The sequence below is a fragment of the Leuresthes tenuis genome, unplaced genomic scaffold (assembly GCF_036924035.1).
Source record: "Leuresthes tenuis unplaced genomic scaffold, fLeuTen1.0.hap1 SCAF_34, whole genome shotgun sequence".
NCBI classification, from domain to species: domain Eukaryota; kingdom Metazoa; phylum Chordata; class Actinopteri; order Atheriniformes; family Atherinopsidae; genus Leuresthes; species Leuresthes tenuis.
In genome coordinates, this window is record NW_027325388.1 from 393,539 (window position 1) to 413,923 (window position 20,385).

A 20,385-nucleotide genomic window follows, 5' to 3' on the forward strand; every position below is an offset into this window, starting at 1 on the left:
ATCGCTTCTCGGCCTTTTGGCTAAGATCAAGTGTAGTATCTGTTCTTATCAGTTTAATGTCTGATGTGTCCTCTATGCGAGGACTACATATTAAATGGATTTGTATCAATAGGAGTTGAAAAAGGAGCTTGCTCCGTTCACTCCAAGCATCGACCCGGTACTGTAGTGCCCCTGGGAACGGTGCGCTCTCCTCTGCTCTTGTGAAAAAGCAAACAGCGGTGCAGGATGGAGGTTTCAGGGAGCCCAAGATGAAACTTTCTTTTAGTCTGCTGAGAAAAGAGAGTGAATGCGAAGTAGACTTTAACACGGCTCTGGGAGCGAGCCGAGTGCGGGCTAACCAGGAGAATTGCTTGAAAGAAACGCGACACCGAATGAGCGGTCAGAACAAAGCCTCAATACGGTGTTCCTGTGGTGTTTTTATAAAATGCGGTGAAAAAAAAGGTGTGAATGCCCCATAGAAAACTAAAAGGTGGAGCGGAAGTGTTCGGCTGCAAGAAGGTGTGAATGTCCGACTATATTTGGTGAAAAGCAGGTGAAGCAAGGTCTGAATGCCCAACCTTACATCATCAAAAGCGAGATCAGAGGTTTTTGGCTGCAAGAAGGCCATAGTTTGCCAAAAGTGGGTAAATATCAACAAAAGTGGGGGCGGAGGTCTTCGGATGCAAGTGGGTGTGAATATCCCACCATAGAAGTATGGTGGAGAGGAAGCTGTGAATGGCCGACCATAGTTTGCAAAAAGCGGGTGAGAAAAGGTGCGAATGTCCAACCATACATGATCAAAACAGGGAGCGGAGGTGTTTGGCTGCGACAAGGTGTGAATGTCCACCCATAATTAATGAAAAGCGGGCAACAAGTAGGTTCGAATGCCCAACCATACATCATCAAAAGCAGGAGTGGATGTGTTCGGCTACAAGAAGGTTTGAATGTCCGAGCATAGTTTGTAAAAAGCTGGTAAGAAAAGGTTCGAATGCCTGAACATACATCATCAAAAGCAGGACTGGATGTGTTCGGCTACAAGAAGGTTTGAATGTCCGACCATAGTTGGTAAAAAGTGGGTATGAAAAGGTTCGAATGCCCAAGTTCGGCTGAAAAAAACTGTGTTCGGCTGCAAAAAGGTGTGAATGTTTGACTAAAGTTTGTAAGACAAGGTTCGAATGCCTGACAATGTATGATCAAAAGCGGGAGCGGAGGTGTTCAGCTGCAAGAAGGTCTAAATGTCCATCATTAATTGCTAGAAAACATGAAAGAAAATTTTCGAAAATCAATCTGCACATGATCATAAGTGGGAGAGGAGGTGTTCAGCTGCAAGAAGGTGTGAATGTCCTACCATAATTGCTGAAAAATGTGTTAGAAACGGTAAGAATGCCGGACCATACATCATCAAAAGCTAGAGAGGTGGTGTTCGGCTGCAAGTAGGTGTGAATGTCTGACTAAAGTTCAAATATATTAACAAAAGCGGGAGGAGAGGTCTTCGGATGAGTGGTTGAGAATTTCCAACCATAATCTATAAAATGCGGTGAAAAAAAAGGTGTGATAGAAACCTAAAAGGTGGAGCGGAAGTGTTCGGCTGCAAGAAGGTGTGAATGTCCGTCTATAGTTGGTGAAAAGCAGGAAAAGCAAGGTCTGAATGCCCAATCTTACATCATCAAAAGCGAGATCAGAGGTGTTTGGCGGCAAGAAAACGGGTAAGGTGTGAACGACCGACTAAATATCAACAAAAGTGGGGGCGGAGGTCTTCGGATGCAAGTGGGTGTGAATATCCCACCATACAAGTATGGTGGAGAGGAAGCTGTGAATGTCCGACCATGGTTTGTAAAACGCGGGTAAGACAAGGTGCGAATGTCCGACAATGTATGATCAAAAGAGGGAGCGGAGGTGTTCGGCTGCAAGGTCTGAATTTCCAACCATAATTTGTAAACACCGTTGAAGAAAAGCCTCGAAAGCCCGACTATACACCATCAAAAGCGGGAGCAGAGGTGTTCAGCTGCAAGAAGGTCTGAATGTCCACCAATAATTACTGAAAAATGGGTAAGAAGAGGTGTGAATGCCCAACTATACATCATCAAAAGCAGAAGTGGATGTGTTCGGCCACAAGAAGGTTTGAATGTCCGACCATAGTTTGTAAAAGGCGGGTAAGAAAAGGTTTGAATGCCCGAACATACACAATCAAAAGAGGGAGCGGAGGTGTTTCGCTGCAAGAAGGTGTGAATGTCCGAGCATAGTTTGTAAAAAGCGGGTAAGAAAAGGTTCGAATGCCCGAACATACACCATCAAAAGAGGGAGCGGAGGTGTTCCGCTGTAAGAAGGTGTGAATGTCCAACCATAGTTGGTAAAAAGCGGGTAAGAAAAGGTTAAAATACCCGACTCTACACAATCAATAGCGGGAGCGGAGTTGTTCGGCTAAAAGAAGGTGTGAAAGTCCGACCATGGTTTGTAAAAAGCGGGTAAGAAAAGGTTCGAATGCAAAAATATACACCATCAAAAGCGGAAGCCGAGGTGTTCGGCTGCAAGTAGGTCTGAATGTCCACCCATAATTAATGAAAAGCGGGCAACAAGTAGGTTCGAATGCCCAACCATACATCAACAAAAGCAGGAGTGGATGTGTTTGGCTACAAGAAGGTTTGAATGTCCGAGCATAGTTTGTAAAAAGCGGGTAAGAAAAGGTGCGAATGCCCGACAATGTATGATCAAAAGAGGGAGTGGAGGTTTTCGGCTACAAGAAGGTTTGAATGTCCAACCATAGTTTGTAAAAAGCGGGTAAGAAAAGGTGCGAATGCCCGAAAATACACCATCAAAAGAGGGAGCGGAGGTGTTCCGCTGTAAGATGGTGCGAATGTCCGACCATAGTTGGTAAAAAGCGGGTAAGAAAAGGTTCGAATGCCCGAATATATACCATCATAAGCGGAAGCGGAGGTGTTCGGCTGCAAGAAGGTGTGAACGTCCGACCAAAGTTTGTAAAAAGCAGTTAAGAAAAGGTTCGAATATCCAACCAAACATAATCAAAAGTGGGAGCAGAGCTGTTCGACTGCAAGTAGGTGTGAATTTCCACCCATAATTCCTGAAAAATGGGTAAGAAAAGGTGCGAATGCCCAACCATACATCATCAAAAGAAGAAGTGGATGTGTTCTGCTACAAGAAGGTTTGAATGTCCGACCATAGCTTGTAAAAAGTGGGTAAGAAAAAGTTCGAATGCTCGAACATACACCATCAAAATTGGGAGCGGAGGTGTTCCGCTGTAAGACGGTGTGAATGTCCGACCATAATTGGTAAAAAGCGGGTAAGAAAAGGTTAAAATACCCGACTGTACACAATCAATAGCGGGAGCGGAGTTGTTCGGCTACAAGAAGGTGTGAAAGTCCGACCATGGTTTGTAAAACGCGGGTAAGACAAGGTGCGAATGCCCGACAATGTATGATCAAAAGAGGGAGCGGAGGTGTTCGGCTGCAAGGTCTGAATTTCCAACCATAATTTGTAAACACCGTTGAAGAAAAGCCTCGAAAGCCCGACTATACACCATCAAAAGCGGGAGCAGAGGTGTTCAGCTGCAAGAAGGTCTGAATGTCCACCAATAATTACTGAGAAATGGGTAAGAAAAGGTGTGAATGCCCAACTATACATCATCACAAGCAGAAGTGGATGTGTGCGGCCACAAGAAGGTTTGAATGTCCGACCATAGTTTGTAAAAGGCGGGTAAGAAAAGGTTTAAATGCCCGAACATACACAATCAAAAGAGGGAGCGGAGGTGTTTCGCTGCAAGAAGGTGTGAATGTCCGAGCATAGTTTGTAAAAAGTGGGTAAGAAAAGGTTCGAATGCCAGAACATACACCATCAAAAGAGGGAGCGGAGGTTTTCCGCTGTAAGAAGGTGTGAATGTCCAACCATAGTTGGTAAAAAGCGGGTAAGAAAAGGTTCGACTGCCCGAATATATACCATCAAATGCGGAAACGGAGGTGTTCGGCTGCAAGAAGGTGTGAACGTCCGACCAAAGTTTGTAAAAAGCAGTTAAGAAAAGGTTCGAATATCCAACCAAACATAATCAAAAGTGGGAGCAGAGCTGTTCGACTGCAAGTAGGTGTGAATGTCCACCCATAATTCCTGAAAAATGGGTAAGAAAAGGTGCGAATGCCCAACCATACATCATCAAAAGAAGAAGTGGATGTGTTCTGCTACAAGAAGGTTTGAAGGTCCGACCATAGTTTGTAAAAAGTGGGTAAGAAAAAGTTTGAATGCCCGAACATACACCATCAAAAGAGGGAGCGGAGGTGTTCCGCTGTAAGACGGTGTGAAAGTCCGATCATAATTGGTAAAAAGCGGGTAAGAAAAGGTTAAAATACCCGACTCTACACAATCAATAGCGGGAGCGGAGTTGTTCGGCTACAAGAAGGTGTGAAAGTCCGACCATGGTTTGTAAAACGCGGGTAAGACAAGGTGCGAATGCCCGACAATGTATGATCAAAAGAGGGAGCGGAGGTGTTCGGCTGCAAGGTCTGAATTTCCAACAAATAATTACTGAAAAATGGGTAATAAAAGGTGTGAATGCCCAACTATACATCATAAAAAGCAGAAGTGGATGTGTTCGGCCACAAGAAGGTTTGAATGTCCGACCATAGTTTGTAAAAAGCGGGTAAGAAAAGGTTCGAATGCCCAAACATACACAATCAAAAGAGGGAGCGGAGGGGTTTCGCTGCAAGAAGGTGTGAATGTCCGAGCATAGTTTGTAAAAAGTGGGTAAGAAAAGGTTCGAATGCCAAAATATACACCATCAAAAACGGAAGCCGAGGTGTTCGGCTGCAAGTAGGTGTGAATGTCAGATCATAATTTGCAAAAAGCTGATGAGAAAGGTGTGAATGACCGACAATAATTACTGAAAAATGTGTTAGAAAAGGTAAGAATGCCGGACTATTCATCATCAAAAGCAGAGAAGAGGTGTTCGGATGCAAGAAGCTGTGAATGTCCAGCCATAATTACTCAAAAACGGGTAAGAAAAGGTAGTATTGCCAGACCATAAATGATCAAAACAGGGAGCGGAGGTGTTCCGCTGTAAGAAGGTGTGAATGTCCGACCATAATTGGTAAAAAGCGGGTAAGAAAAGGTTAAAATACCCGACTGTACACAATCAATAGCGGGAGCGGAGTTGTTTGGCTACTAAAAGGTGTGAAAGTCCGACCATACATCCTCAAAAGCAGAACTGGATGTGTTCGGCTACAAGAAGGTTTGAATGTCCGACCATAGTTTGTAAAAAGCGGGTAAGAAAAGGTTCGAATGCCCAAACATACACCATCAAAAGAGGGAGTGGAGGTGTTCCGCCATAAGAAGGTGTGAATGTCCGACCGTAGTTGGTAAAAAGTTGGTAAGAAAAGGTTAAAATACCCGACTGCACACAATCAATAGCGGGAGCGAATGTGTTCGGCTACAAGAAGGTGTGAAAGTCCGACCATGTTTTGTAAAAAGCGGGTAAGAAAAGGTGCGAATGCCCGACAATGTATGATCAAAAGAGGGAGCGGAGGTTTTCGGCTAAAAGAAGGTCTGAATGTCCAACCATAATTTGTAAAAACCGGGGAAGAAAAGGCTTGAAAGCCCGACTATACACCATCAAAAGCGGGAGCAGAGGGGTTCAGCTGCAAGAAGGTCTGAATGTCCATCAATAATTGCTAGAAAACATGAAAGAAAATTTTCGAATATCAAACCGCACATGATCATAAGTGGGAGCGGAGGTGTTTAGCTGCAAGAAGGTGTGAATGTCCACCCATAATTCCTCAAAAATGGGTAAAAAAAAAAGGTGCGAATGCCCAACCATACATCATCAAAAGCAGGTGTGAATGTCAGATCATAATTTGCAAAAACCTGATGAGAAATGGTGAGAATGCCCGACTATACACCATCAAATGCGGGAGCGGAGGTGTTCGGCTGTGAGTAGGTGTGAATGTCCGACCATACTTGCTGAAAAATATGACAAAGCAGTTTTCACTTGGTTTGAGTGAAGGATTTCATTTTATATCAAAATCCGAAATTGTGTAGAACTCGTGGAAATAAGTTTATTCTCGGATTCCTAAAAGTTTAGTGTTGTTCTTTGGTATACTGCAAAGTAATACTTTTTATTTTGTTGAAACCGATTCAGACATGGATAAATATCAAGGACAAAGCAGTTTTAACTTGGTTTGAGTGAAGGAATTCATTTTATATCAAAATCCGAAATTGTGTAGAACTCGTGGAAATAAGTTTATTCTCGGATTCCTAAAGGTTTAGTGTTGTTCTTTAGTATACTGCAAAGTAATACTTTCTATTTTGTTGAAACCGATTAAGTTAAAACTGCTTTGTCCTTCATATTTATCCATGTCATAATAGCTTTAAACAAAAAAGAACGTTGTACTTTGCAGGATAGGAAAGAACAACTCTAAACCTTTTCAGGAATCCGAGAATAAGCTTCTTATCACCAGTTCTACACAATTTCGGATTTTGATATAAAATGAATTCCTTCACTCAAACCAAGTTAAAACTGATTTGTCCTTCATATTTATCCATGTCTGAATAGGTTTCAACAAAAAAGAAAGTATTAATTTGCAGTATACCAAAGAACAACACTAAACCTTTAGGAATCCGAGAATAAGCTTCTTATCACCAGTTCTACACAATTTCGGATTTTGATATAAAATGAATTCCTTCACTCAAACCAAGTTAAAACTGCTTTGTCCTTAATATTTATCCATGTCTGAATAGGTTTCAACAAAAAAGAAAGTATTACTTTGCAGTATACCAAAGAACAACACTAAACCTTTAGGAATCCGAGAATAAGCTTCTTATCGCCAGTTCTACACAATTTCGGATTTTGACATAAAATGAATTCCTTCACTCAAACCAAGTTAAAACTGCTTTGTCCTTAATATTTATCCGTGTCTGAATAGGTTTCAACAAAAAAGAAAGTATTACTTTACAGTATACCAAAGAACAACACTAAACTTTTAGGAATCCGAGAATAAGCTTCTTATCACCAGTTCTACACAATTTCGGATTTTGATATAAAATGAATTCCTTCACTCAAACCAAGTTAAAACTGCTTTGTCCTTCATATTTATCCATGTCTGAATGGGTTTCAACAAAATAGAAAGTATTACTTTGCAGTATACCAAAGAACAACACTAAACCTTTAGGAATCCGAGAATAAACTTATTTCCACGAGTTCTACACAATTTCGGATTTTGATATAAAATGAATTCCTTCACTCAAACCAAGTGAAAACTGCTTTGTCATATTTTTCAGCAAGTATGGTCGGACATTCACACCTACTCACAGCCGAACACCTCCGCTCCCGCATTTGATGGTGTATAGTCGGGCATTCTCAACATTTCTCATCAGGTTTTTGCAAATTATGATGACATTCACACCTGCTTTTGATGTTGTATGGTTGGGCATTCGCACCTTTTTTTACCCATTTTTCAGGAATTATGGATGGACATTCACACCATCTTACAGCTGAACACCTCCTCTCCCGCATATGATCATGTGCGGTTTGATATTCGAAAAATTTTCTTTCATGTTTTCTAGCAATTATTGATGGACATTGAGACCTTCTTGCAGCTGAATACCTCTGCTCCCGCTTTTGATGGTGTATAGTTGGGCTTTCGAGCCTTTTCTTCCCCGGTTTTTACAAATTATGGTTGGACATTCAGACCTTCTTGCAGCCGAAAACCTCCGCTCCCTCTTTTGATCATACATTGTCGGGCATTCGCACCTTTTCTTACCCGCTTTTTACAAAACATGGTCGGACTTTCACACCTTCTTGTAGCCGAACACATCCCTTCCCGCTATTGATTGTGTACAGTCGGGTATTTTAACCTTTTCTTACCAACTTTTTACCAATTATGGTGGGACATTCACACCTTCTTACAGCGGAACACCTCCGCTCCCTGTTTTGATCATTTATGGTCTGGCAATACTACCTTTTCTTACCCGTTTTTGAGTTATTATGGCTGGACATTCACAGCTTCTTGCAGCCGAACACCTCTTCTCCGGCTTTTGATGATGAATGGTCCGGCATTCTTACCTTTTCTAACACATTTTTCAGCAATTATTGTCGGTCATTCACACCTTTCTCATCAGCTTTTTACAAATTATGATCTGACATTCACACCTACTTGCAGCCGAACACCTCGGCTTCCGCTTTTGATGGTGTATATTTTGGCATTCGAACCTTTTCTTACCCGCTTTTTACAAACCATGGTCGGACTTTCATACCTTCTTTTAGCCGAACAACTCCGCTCCCGCTATTGATTGTGTAGAGTTGGGTATTTTAGCCTTTTCTTACCCGCTTTTTACCAACTATGGTTGGACATTCACACCTTCTTACAGCGGAACACCTCCGCTCCCTCTTTTGATGGTGTATGTTCTGGCATTCGAACCTTTTCTTACCCACTTTTTACAAACTATTCTCGGACATTCACACCTTCTTGCAGTGAAACACCTCCGCTCCCTCTTTTGATTGTGTATGTTCGGGCATTCGAACCTTTTCTTACCCGCCTTTTACAAACTATGGTCGGACATTTAAACCTTCTTGTGGCCGAACACATCCACTTCTGCTTGTGATGATGTATAGTTGGGCATTCACACCTTTTCTTACCCATTTTTCAGTAATTATTGGTGGACATTCAGACCTTCTTGCAGCTGAACACCTCCGCTCCCGCTTTTGATGGTGTATAGTCGGGCTTTCGAGCCTTTTCTTCAACGGTGTTTACAAATTATGGTTGGAAATTCAGACCTTGCAGCCGAACAACTCCGCTCCCTCTTTTGATCATACATTGTCGGGCATTCGCACCTTGTCTTACCCGCTTTTTACAAACCATGGTCGGACTTTCACACCTTCTTGTAGCCGAACAACTCCGCTCCCGCTATTGATTGTGTACAGTCCGGTTTTTTAACCTTTTCTTACCCGCTTTTTACCAACTATGGTCGGACATTCGCAGCATCTTACAGCGGAACACCTCCGCTCCCTCTTTTGATGGTGTATGTTCGGGCAATCGAACTTTTTCTTACACGCTTTTTACAAACTATGGTTGGACATTCAAACCTTCTTGTAGCAGAACACATCCACTTCTTCTTTTGATGATGTATGGTTGGGCATTCGCACCTTTTCTTACCCATTTTTCAGGAATTATGGGTGGATATTCACACCTACTTGCAGTCGAACAGCTCTGCTCCCACTTTTGATTATGTTTGGTTGGATATTCGAACCTTTTCTTAACTGCTTTTTACAAACTTTGGTCGGACGTTCACACCTTCTTGCAGCCGAACACCTCCGCTTCCGCTTTTGATGGTATATATTCGGGCATTCGAACCTTTTCTTACCCACTTTTTACCAACTATGGTCGGACATTCACACCGTCTTTCAAGTGTAACACCTCCGCTCCCTCTTTTGATGGTGTATGTTCAGGCATTCGCACCTTTTCTTACCCGCTTTTTACAAACTATGGTCGTACATTCAAACCTTCTTGTAGCCGAAAACCTCCGTTCCCGCTTTTGATGGTGTATAGTCGGGCTTCCGAGCCTTTTCTTCCCCGGTTTTTACAAATTATGGTTGGACATTTAGACCTTCTTGCAGCCGAAAACCTCCGTTCCCTCTTTTGATCATACATTGTCGGGCATTCGCACCTTTTCTTACCCGCTTTTTACAAACCATGGTCGGACTTTCACACCTTCTTGTAGCCGAACAACTCCGCTCCCGCTATTGATTGTGTACAGTCCGGTTTTTTAACCTTTTCTTACCCGCTTTTTACCAACTATGGTCGGACATTCGCAGCATCTTACAGCGGAACACCTCCGCTCCCTCTTTTGATGGTGTATGTTCGGGCAATCGAACTTTTTCTTACACGCTTTTTACAAACTATGGTTGGACATTCAAACCTTCTTGTAGCAGAACACATCCACTTCTTCTTTTGATGATGTATGGTTGGGCATTCGCACCTTTTCTTACCCATTTTTCAGGAATTATGGGTGGATATTCACACCTACTTGCAGTCGAACAGCTCTGCTCCCACTTTTGATTATGTTTGGTTGGATATTCGAACCTTTTCTTAACTGCTTTTTACAAACTTTGGTCGGACGTTCACACCTTCTTGCAGCCGAACACCTCCGCTTCCGCTTTTGATGGTATATATTCGGGCATTCGAACCTTTTCTTACCCACTTTTTACCAACTATGGTCGGACATTCACACCGTCTTTCAAGTGTAACACCTCCGCTCCCTCTTTTGATGGTGTATGTTCAGGCATTCGCACCTTTTCTTACCCGCTTTTTACAAACTATGGTCGTACATTCAAACCTTCTTGTAGCCGAAAACCTCCGTTCCCGCTTTTGATGGTGTATAGTCGGGCTTCCGAGCCTTTTCTTCCCCGGTTTTTACAAATTATGGTTGGACATTTAGACCTTCTTGCAGCCGAAAACCTCCGTTCCCTCTTTTGATCATACATTGTCGGGCATTCGCACCTTTTCTTACCCGCTTTTTACAAACCATGGTCGGACTTTCACACCTTCTTGCAGCCGAACACCTCCGCTTCCGCTTTTGATGGTATATATTCGGGCATTCGAACCTTTTCTTACCCACTTTTTACCAACTATGGTCGGACATTCACACCGTCTTTCAAGTGTAACACCTCCGCTCCCTCTTTTGATGGTGTATGTTCGGGCATTCGCACCTTTTCTTACCCGCTTTTTACAAACTATGCTCGGACATTCAAACCTTCTTGTAGCCAAACACATCCACTCCTGCTTTTGTTGATGTATGGTTGGGCATTCGAACCTACTTGTTGCCCGCTTTTCATTAATTATGGGTGGACATTCACACCTTGTCACAGCCAAACACCTCCGCTCCCTGTTTTGATCATGTATGGTTGGACATTCGCACCTTTTCTCACCCGCTTTTTGCAAACTATGGTCGGCCATTCACAGCTTCCTCTCCACCATACTTGTATGGTGGGATATTCACACCCACTTGCATCCGAAGATCTCCGCCCCCACTTTTGTTGATATTTAGTCGGTCATTCACACCTTACCCGTTTTCTTGCCGCCAAACACCTCTGATCTCGCTTTTGATGATGTAAGATTGGGCATTCAGACCTTGCTTTTCCTGCTTTTCACCAACTATAGATGGACATTCACACCTTCTTGCAGCCGAACACTTCCGCTCCACCTTTTAGGTTTCTATCACACCTTTTTTTTCACCGCATTTTATAGATTATGGTTGGAAATTCTCAACCACTCATCCAAAGACCTCTCCTCCTGCTTTTGTTAATATATTTGAACTTTAGTCAGACATTCACACCTACTTGTAGCCGAACACCACCTCTCTAGCTTTTGATGAGGTATGGTCCGGGATTCTTACCGTTTCTAACACATTTTTCAGCAATTATGGTAGGATATTCACACCTTCTTGCAGCTGAACACCTCCTCTCCCACTTATGATCATGTGCGGATTGATTTTCGAAAATTTTCTTTCATGTTTTCTAGCAATTAATTATGGACATTTAGACCTTCTTGCAGCTGAACACCTCCGCTCCCGCTTTTGATCATACATTGTCAGGCATTCGCACCTTGTCTTACCCGCTTTTTACAAACTTTAGTCGAACATTCACACCTTTTTGCAGCCGAACACAGTTTTTTGCAGCCGAATTTGGGCATTCGCACCTTTTCATACCCACTTTTTACCAACTATGGTCGGACATTCACACCGTCTTACAGCGGAACACCTCCGCTCCCTCTTTTGATGGTGTATGTTCGGGCATTCGAACCTTTTCTTACCCGCTTTTTACAAACTATGCTCGGACATTCAAACCTTCTTGTAGCCGAACACATCCACTCCTGCTTTTGATGATGTATGGTATGGCATTCGAACCTACTTGTTGCCCGCTTTTCATTAATTATGGGTGGACATTCACACCTTGTCGCAGCCAAACACCCTGTTTCGATCATGTATGGTTGGACATTCGCACCTTTTCTCACCCGCTTTTTGCAAACTATGGTCGGCCATTCACAGCTTCCTCTCCACCATACTTGTATGGTGGGATATTCACACCCACTTGCATCCGAAGACCTCCGCCCCCACTTTTGTTGATATTTAGTCGGTCATTCGCACCTTACCCGCTTTTGGCAAACTATGGCCTTCTTGCAGCCAAAAACCTCTGATCTCGCTTTTGATGATGTAAGGTTGGGCATTCAGACCTTGCTTCACCTGCTTTTCACCAAATATAGTCGGACATTCACACCTTCTTGCAGCCGAACACTTCCGCTCCACCTTTTAGTTTTCTATGGGGCATTCACACCTTTATTTTCACCGCATTTTATAAAAACACCACAGGAACACCGTATTGAGGCTTTGTTCTGACCGCTCATTCGGTGTCGCGTTTCTTTCAAGCATTTCTCCTGGTTAGCCCGCACTCGGCTCGCTCCCAGAGCCGTGTTAAAGTCTACTTCGCATTCACTCTCTTTTCTCAGCAGACTAAAAGAAACTTCCATCCTGCACCGCTGTTAGCTTTTTCACAACAGCAGAGGAGAGCGCACCGTTCCCAGCGGCACTGCAGTACCGGGTCGATGCTTGGAGTGAACGGAGCAAGCTCCTTTTTCAACTCCTATTGATAAAAATCCATTTAATATGTAGTCCTTGCATAGACATATCACATATTAAACTGATAAGTACAGATGGATTATGTGCAATTAGTAAAGAGAGTAGAGGACGATCTCTCTCGTTGGAAGTCCTTACCTATATCACTTATGGGGAGAGTTACAACCATTAAAATGATGATACTACCAAAAGTTAACTATTTGTTCTCAATGATCCCCATAAAACTATCTGCTACTTGGTTTAAGTCACTAGATTCATGCATCTCCAAATTTCTGTGGAAAAACAAACCACCACGTATTAGTTTAAAAACCCTACAGAAGACCAAGGACAGTGGTGGATTAGATTTACCTCATTTTCAGCACTATTCCTTAGCCAATAGGTTACAATATATATCAAAATGGTTTAAACCTTGTTGTTGTCACAGTTCCCAGAGACGTTGTAATCGTTGAGGATTCTATATTCACCCCCTCATTAGAGGCACGTGTTGCAGATTGATGACACTGAATCTTCTTCTCTGTTCATTGCTGGCATCATTCCCAGCATCGTAAGTGTTCGTGGCATTGTTAGCCTCTTCTTCTGGATCTTGATATCGAGCATCCTTTTGTATTTCTGGTTTGTAAGTCCTCTCTCTTCGTTCACCGGAGTCTTCGTCTCTTTGTCCTTGAGTTTGGTGATTTTTTCTTCTTTTGATGCCTTGACAGTGTGACAGGTGATACCACATGGGAGATCCTTTAACTTGAACTGCTGTCCCTGTGCTGCGAAATGGCTGTGCTGCTCAAATGGTCTCTCCTTCATCATATACACAGTTATTTATACATCACCTTCCACCATGAAGCGTTGTCCCTTTTTGTTTCTCTCTTTGTTCTTAAAATGCTGTTATAAATGTCTAAACCAATCCATTAAACTAGATCATTTTGGCAGTAAAGCGATCTACAATGTGCTTGGTCGCAAAGCTGCTCATCTGTGGTAAACAGCTCTCCAGAAAGGCATTCTTCAATTGATTTCACTCATTTTATGTAATAATTTTGTGATTTCCTACAAAACTACACTTCTTCTCCCATCTGTCTGAGTATTTAATATTGTCTGGGTCCCGTTAAAACATGTATTTTTCCCATCTAATTCCTTGTTTGCTTTAAAACAAGTATTCCCCATTTTCTATCCCTTCAGTAGCCAACCAGTTTGTATGGAGTACAGTGGAGCAACTTGACTGATCAGTAAAACACTGCTTTTGTTGTCACCGCAAGGCTTCCCCCGTCGGTTGTTTCACTGAGACACTACTGAGTAACTACAACTCAACACAGTTTATACACATAACATTCATATACATACTAACAAACAAACAAACAATAATTTACAATAATTTGAACGTACACCCAGGTAAATATTCCTGTAGTCTTCTCATACCGACTATGGACCCATTCATTGTTTAACTTCACTGTTTTGCAAATCCTAATTGGATATTACACATTGACATTGAACTTTACTGGATACGCAGGTCTTCATTGCATTCAGCAGCCTATATGTGAGCATTTATGTGTAAGCTGTTCTTCTTTGCATTTATCAGCAGCAAGCAATTCTTCACTGCACATGCATATGTAAATAGTAAAACAATTCCAATGTGTTAGCGAAACCTTCTATATCACAGTGGTTTCTAAGGTCTATTTTAAGTTCTTTGCCATCAGTGAGATGACATTGTTTACAAAGTGTGTCAAATTATCACTGAAGATCTTTTCAGGAATTTCAAATCTAGAAATGAGTTATTTTACGCGTGATTTTGCTACTGAGAGTGCATCTGCTTGTGCACATGGAAATATTTCAGACCATTTGGTAAAAACCTCTGTTGTCACTGAGCAGAATCGTTTCCCTTAACATTAATTTAGTTCAATGAAATCTACAAAATAATGAAATAATGAAATCCAAACAAATATGTTGAAAAAGATACACTGGCTTAGGGAATTATCTTCGTTTTGGTCTTAGATTGCCCTGTGGAATGTATTTTGCACATATTTGACCTGCTAGACAAAACTTTATTCATTTATTTATTCTAAAAAAATGTTTTTAATAATTAGTAAAACCATATGCTGTAAAAACCTGGTTCATTATTGCTTCCATCCCTCCTGTTGAGACATGACATGGTCCGTGGCTCAATACTGCAGCATATTTAAACAAATTCTTTGGCAGTATGGTTTTCCTTCCGGTCATTCATACGAGTCTATTGTAGATGGCAATTGAATAACATCTAATAATGCTAAAATATTTGTAGTTTATACATTTAGCTGTGGATGTCAACATACCTGTTTTTCCAATGCTGTGTTAACACATGTACAGTTGAGAAGGCATACTGACTGTCAGTGTAAACGTTAACAACCTTTTTGTTATTTAATTTACAAGCTTCAGTTAAAGCTACCAATTCGACTGCTTGAACAGAGTAATTTTTTGGTAGTGGTTGTTTTAAGAAAACTTCAGTTTCTGTTACTACTGCAAATCCTGTAGCATTTGTGCCATCAGGGTTTTTTTCCTTGATCTGTTGAATAAATATAGTTATTTCTGCATTTTCATAATGTATATCAGTTAAGTCTGGCCTGGGTAAAACACTGATGGTTATTTCTGACATGCAATCATGAGGCTTTCCATCTGTGGGGTAGGTAGCAGTGTGGATGGATTAAGTGTAGCACATCTCTCGACAACAAGGTGTGGCTGTGAAAGAAGAACTGTTATGTAGGAGAGATGTCTGGTAAAGATATTTTGTTAAGTAACCATATCACAGCCACTGCATGAGGTACCTTAAGTGTTAATGGGTGAAATAACACCATTATTGTTGATGCCTGCACTGCCAATGGCTTCTGGCCATTGATTCAAAAGTACGATCTCGTCCCTTTTTCCCCTTTCAGTGGACACTGGCCCCTAATTACCGCAATTCAGCAGGGGGTCTTTCATTAGGAGTACTGGACTCCCCCGTGCACGGTTTCAGCTCCGACCCTGGACAGCGGAAAAAACTTTGAGATCTGGTTTGAGGACCCAATTGTTGAGAAAAGTCTCTCAATGAGACTCAGAGTTGCTGGAGTCAGTTAATGCAAAGGTTTAATCTTGCAGCAAGTTCAAGAATGTGTGTGTGTATGGGTGTATGTGTGCGAACGTGTGTGGGTTTGTGTGTGTGAGAGTTTAAAGAACCTGTAATCCACAGGCAGGCCTTAACTAGTATGGCACGGGTCCAGCCTGTCTCATCTTTTTTGGAAGGTCCAGCGCTCGGCCGTAACCCTTCTGTCTGTTTGGACTCTCACATACATTCGGTTAATCATAGAAAAACGAGAACAAAACTTTTTAGCCCCTTAAATTCATAAAACAGACATGGTGCAGTTATTTCCATTCTAGAAAATAAGAGTAATCACCACCATTCCTATAAATTCTGGATATTCTAACAATCTGAATCTTTTTTAAATGTTCGATGAAGCCCTTTGCTGTTCTGTTTAGAGACTCAGCTGATCATAAACCAAGTTTTGCTCTTGAACCAAGCTTCTAAACTTCTCAGTTAGTATTCACTTTAAAACTGATTAAAAGAAAAATTAAATGAATGCCTATCAACAAATGTGGGATCTAAACTGTAGTGCTTCCTCTAAAATAATTTCCTTTCTCAATTCAGAAATGTGTGTGTGTAAGTCACAACACCCGTGACACCAAAACGGCTTTCTTTTCTCTCTTTTCTCTACACTCTGCACTGTGAGCACACACAACAAATCAGAAAGGCTTTTTTCTCTCTTTTCTACATTATGGACTGTGGGGACACAAAACCGCTCTCTCTTTTTTTTTTTTTGATTGTGTGCCAGGGCGTTGTCTCACGTATTAGATTATGCTTAAGATACGAATGAGTTTATCAGTCACATCAGAATCCATACATACTGATCCTCCCGTAATAAAATGGTCGGATCTTATCAAACACACTTTGTTTCTTGTGACAAGTCAGCGAAACAGCGTATACACGTCAAGACACTGAATCAAGTTTGCCACAAGAACTCATAAGTTTGGCAGTATTGCTCTGCCGTCAGCAATCATACACCCATTTTATTTTCATGAGACATGTGCAGGCACCTGTTCATCTACTGTTCTATCACTATGAATTAGTTTATCTATTATCAATAAGGATACTTCTACAACTACTATCAAAGTATGTCCGGACTTCTTATGTTGTCAGTTGCTATATATGAATAAGTGGGTTGCTACTGAAAAGCATTAAGCATGTCACACAGCCCAAACATATAACATTTCAGGACACACCACACAGTTAACAACCACAGTGAAGCGTGTCAAAGCCCAAACATGTAACATTCAACAGGACACTTACACAACACATTCAAATCAAACAGTCAGACAACATACAAGAACCTATACCCCAGCCGGCATTGCTCCCTGCCTATTTTCCTACAACTCACTATGTGTGCGCACACCTTTATTCACAAACTCTTCAACTTATACTCTTTTACCGAAGCTGCTACAGCTCGATTGGCCAAATACCCTTAGATCCTATTTCGGCGAATTTGACATCTGCCTTGCATGTAACAGATTAGCGGTTTAGCAGTTTTAATTTAGTTTGAGTGAAGGAATTCATTTTATAGCAAAATCCGAAATCGTGAAGAACTCATGGAAGTAAGCTTATTCTCGGATTCCTGAATCTTTAGATTTGCTCTTTCTTTTACTGCAAAGTACAACGTTGAGCAGCACTAATGAGTTGTTTCTATTTTTGGCAGGCTTTACCTTTGCGGATGAAGCCCTTTCTGTCTGTGCAAAAGAAATCTTGTTACTGTGCAGAGTGACTTCTCTGAGTAGAGTCGCCTTACTTGTTGCGACTGTGCCAATGTTCGAAGCTGGAGTGCAAAGTTGTTGCTTGAATGGTGCTCGCTGGAGCGTGCGGTAGTGTAAAGTTATACCATTTAAAAGGGCTGAAGAGTGCTCAGTGCAGCGGGTGGGCCGAGGTGCAAAGTGACACTATGGCCATAAAAAGAACACCGCTACAAGTGCGCATTGTGCCAGGAAGGGCCCTCGGACGTGAACCAGTGGACAGTTATCGCTTCTCGGCCTTTTGGCTAAGATCAAGTGTAGTATCTGTTCTTATCAGTTTAATGTCTGATGTGTCCTCTATGCGAGGACTACATATTAAATGGATTTGTATCAATAGGAGTTGAAAAAGGAGCTTGCTCCGTTCACTCCAAGCATCGACCCGGTACTGTAGTGCCCCTGGGAACGGTGCGCTCTCCTCTGCTCTTGTGAAAAAGCAAACAGCGGTGCAGGATGGAGGTTTCAGGGAGCCCAAGATGAAACTTTCTTTTAGTCTGCTGAGAAAAGAGAGTGAATGCGAAGTAGACTTTAACACGGCTCTGGGAGCGAGCCGAGTGCGGGCTAACCAGGAGAATTGCTTGAAAGAAACGCGACACCGAATGAGCGGTCAGAACAAAGCCTCAATACGGTGTTCCTGTGGTGTTTTTATAAAATGCGGTGAAAAAAAAGGTGTGAATGCCCCATAGAAAACTAAAAGGTGGAGCGGAAGTGTTCGGCTGCAAGAAGGTGTGAATGTCCGACTATATTTGGTGAAAAGCAGGTGAAGCAAGGTCTGAATGCCCAACCTTACATCATCAAAAGCGAGATCAGAGGTTTTTGGCTGCAAGAAGGCCATAGTTTGCCAAAAGTGGGTAAGGTGCGAATGACCGACTAAATATCAACAAAAGTGGGGGCGGAGGTCTTCGGATGCAAGTGGGTGTGAATATCCCACCATAGAAGTATGGTGGAGAGGAAGCTGTGAATGGCCGACCATAGTTTGCAAAAAGCGGGTGAGAAAAGGTGCGAATGTCCAACCATACATGATCAAAACAGGGAGCGGAGGTGTTTGGCTGCGACAAGGTGTGAATGTCCACCCATAATTAATGAAAAGCGGGCAACAAGTAGGTTCGAATGCCCAACCATACATCATCAAAAGCAGGAGTGGATGTGTTCGGCTACAAGAAGGTTTGAATGTCCGAGCATAGTTTGTAAAAAGCTGGTAAGAAAAGGTTCGAATGCCTGAACATACATCATCAAAAGCAGGACTGGATGTGTTCGGCTACAAGAAGGTTTGAATGTCCGACCATAGTTGGTAAAAAGTGGGTATGAAAAGGTTCGAATGCCCAAGTTCGGCTGAAAAAAACTGTGTTCGGCTGCAAAAAGGTGTGAATGTTTGACTAAAGTTTGTAAGACAAGGTTCGAATGCCTGACAATGTATGATCAAAAGCGGGAGCGGAGGTGTTCAGCTGCAAGAAGGTCTAAATGTCCATCATTAATTGCTAGAAAACATGAAAGAAAATTTTCGAAAATCAATCTGCACATGATCATAAGTGGGAGAGGAGGTGTTCAGCTGCAAGAAGGTGTGAATGTCCTACCATAATTGCTGAAAAATGTGTTAGAAACGGTAAGAATGCCGGACCATACATCATCAAAAGCTAGAGAGGTGGTGTTCGGCTGCAAGTAGGTGTGAATGTCTGACTAAAGTTCAAATATATTAACAAAAGCGGGAGGAGAGGTCTTCGGATGAGTGGTTGAGAATTTCCAACCATAATCTATAAAATGCGGTGAAAAAAAAGGTGTGATAGAAACCTAAAAGGTGGAGCGGAAGTGTTCGGCTGCAAGAAGGTGTGAATGTCCGTCTATAGTTGGTGAAAAGCAGGAAAAGCAAGGTCTGAATGCCGAATCTTACATCATCAAAAGCGAGATCAGAGGTGTTTGGCTGCAAGAAAACGGGTAAGGTGTGAACGACCGACTAAATATCAACAAAAGTGGGGGCGGAGGTCTTCGGATGCAAGTGGGTGTGAATATCCCACCATACAAGTATGGTGGAGAGGAAGCTGTGAATGTCCGACCATGGTTTGTAAAACGCGGGTAAGACAAGGTGCGAATGTCCGACAATGTATGATCAAAAGAGGGAGCGGAGGTGTTTGGCTGCGAGGTCTGAATTTCCAACCATAATTTGTAAACACCGTTGAAGAAAAGCCTCGAAAGCCAGACTATACACCATCAAAAGCGGGAGCAGAGGTGTTCAGCTGCAAGAAGGTCTGAATGTCCACCAATAATTACTGAAAAATGGGTAAGAAGAGGTGTGAATGCCCAACTATACATCATCAAAAGCAGAAGTGGATGTGTTCGGCCACAAGAAGGTTTGAATGTCCGACCATAGTTTGTAAAAGGCGGGTAAGAAAAGGTTTGAATGCCCGAACATACACAATCAAAAGAGGGAGCGGAGGTGTTTCGCTGCAAGAAGTTGTGAATGTCCGAGCATAGTTTGTAAAAAGCGGGTAAGAAAAGGTTCGAATGCCCGAACATACACCATCAAAAGAGGGAGCGGAGGTGTTCCGCTGTAAGAAGGTGTGAATGTCCAACCATAGTTGGTAAAAAGCGGGTAAGAAAAGGTTAAAATACCCGACTCTACACAATCAATAGCGGGAGCGGAGTTGTTCGGCTAAAAGAAGGTGTGAAAGTCCGACCATGGTTTGTAAAAAGCGGGTAAGAAAAGGTTCGAATGCAAAAATATACACCATCAAAAGCGGAAGCCGAGGTGTTCGGCTGCAAGTAGGTCTGAATGTCCACCCATAATTAATGAAAAGCGGGCAACAAGTAGGTTCGAATGCCCAACCATACATCAACAAAAGCAGGAGTGGATGTGTTTGGCTACAAGAAGGTTTGAATGTCCGAGCATAGTTTTTAAAAAGCGGGTAAGAAAAGGTGCGAATGCCCGACAATGTATGATCAAAAGAGGGAGTG

At 42.2% G+C, this 20,385-nt stretch overlaps 2 non-coding genes and 1 pseudogene across 2 annotated transcripts; 2 read left to right on the forward strand and 1 right to left on the reverse strand.

Moving 5' to 3' along the window:
• LOC140285298 (U2 spliceosomal RNA) lies at window positions 1-191 on the forward strand. Its single transcript, XR_011910393.1, has one exon. It is a non-coding gene; the product is annotated as a U2 spliceosomal RNA (small nuclear RNA).
• A 12,343-nt stretch (window positions 192-12,534) lies between these two features.
• Window positions 12,535-12,711, reverse strand: LOC140285227 (U2 spliceosomal RNA; annotated as a pseudogene).
• Window positions 12,712-17,664: 4,953 nt separating this feature from the next.
• Window positions 17,665-17,855, forward strand: LOC140285301 (U2 spliceosomal RNA). Its single transcript, XR_011910395.1, has one exon. It is a non-coding gene; the product is annotated as a U2 spliceosomal RNA (small nuclear RNA).
• The last annotated feature ends 2,530 nt before the right edge of the window (window positions 17,856-20,385 follow it).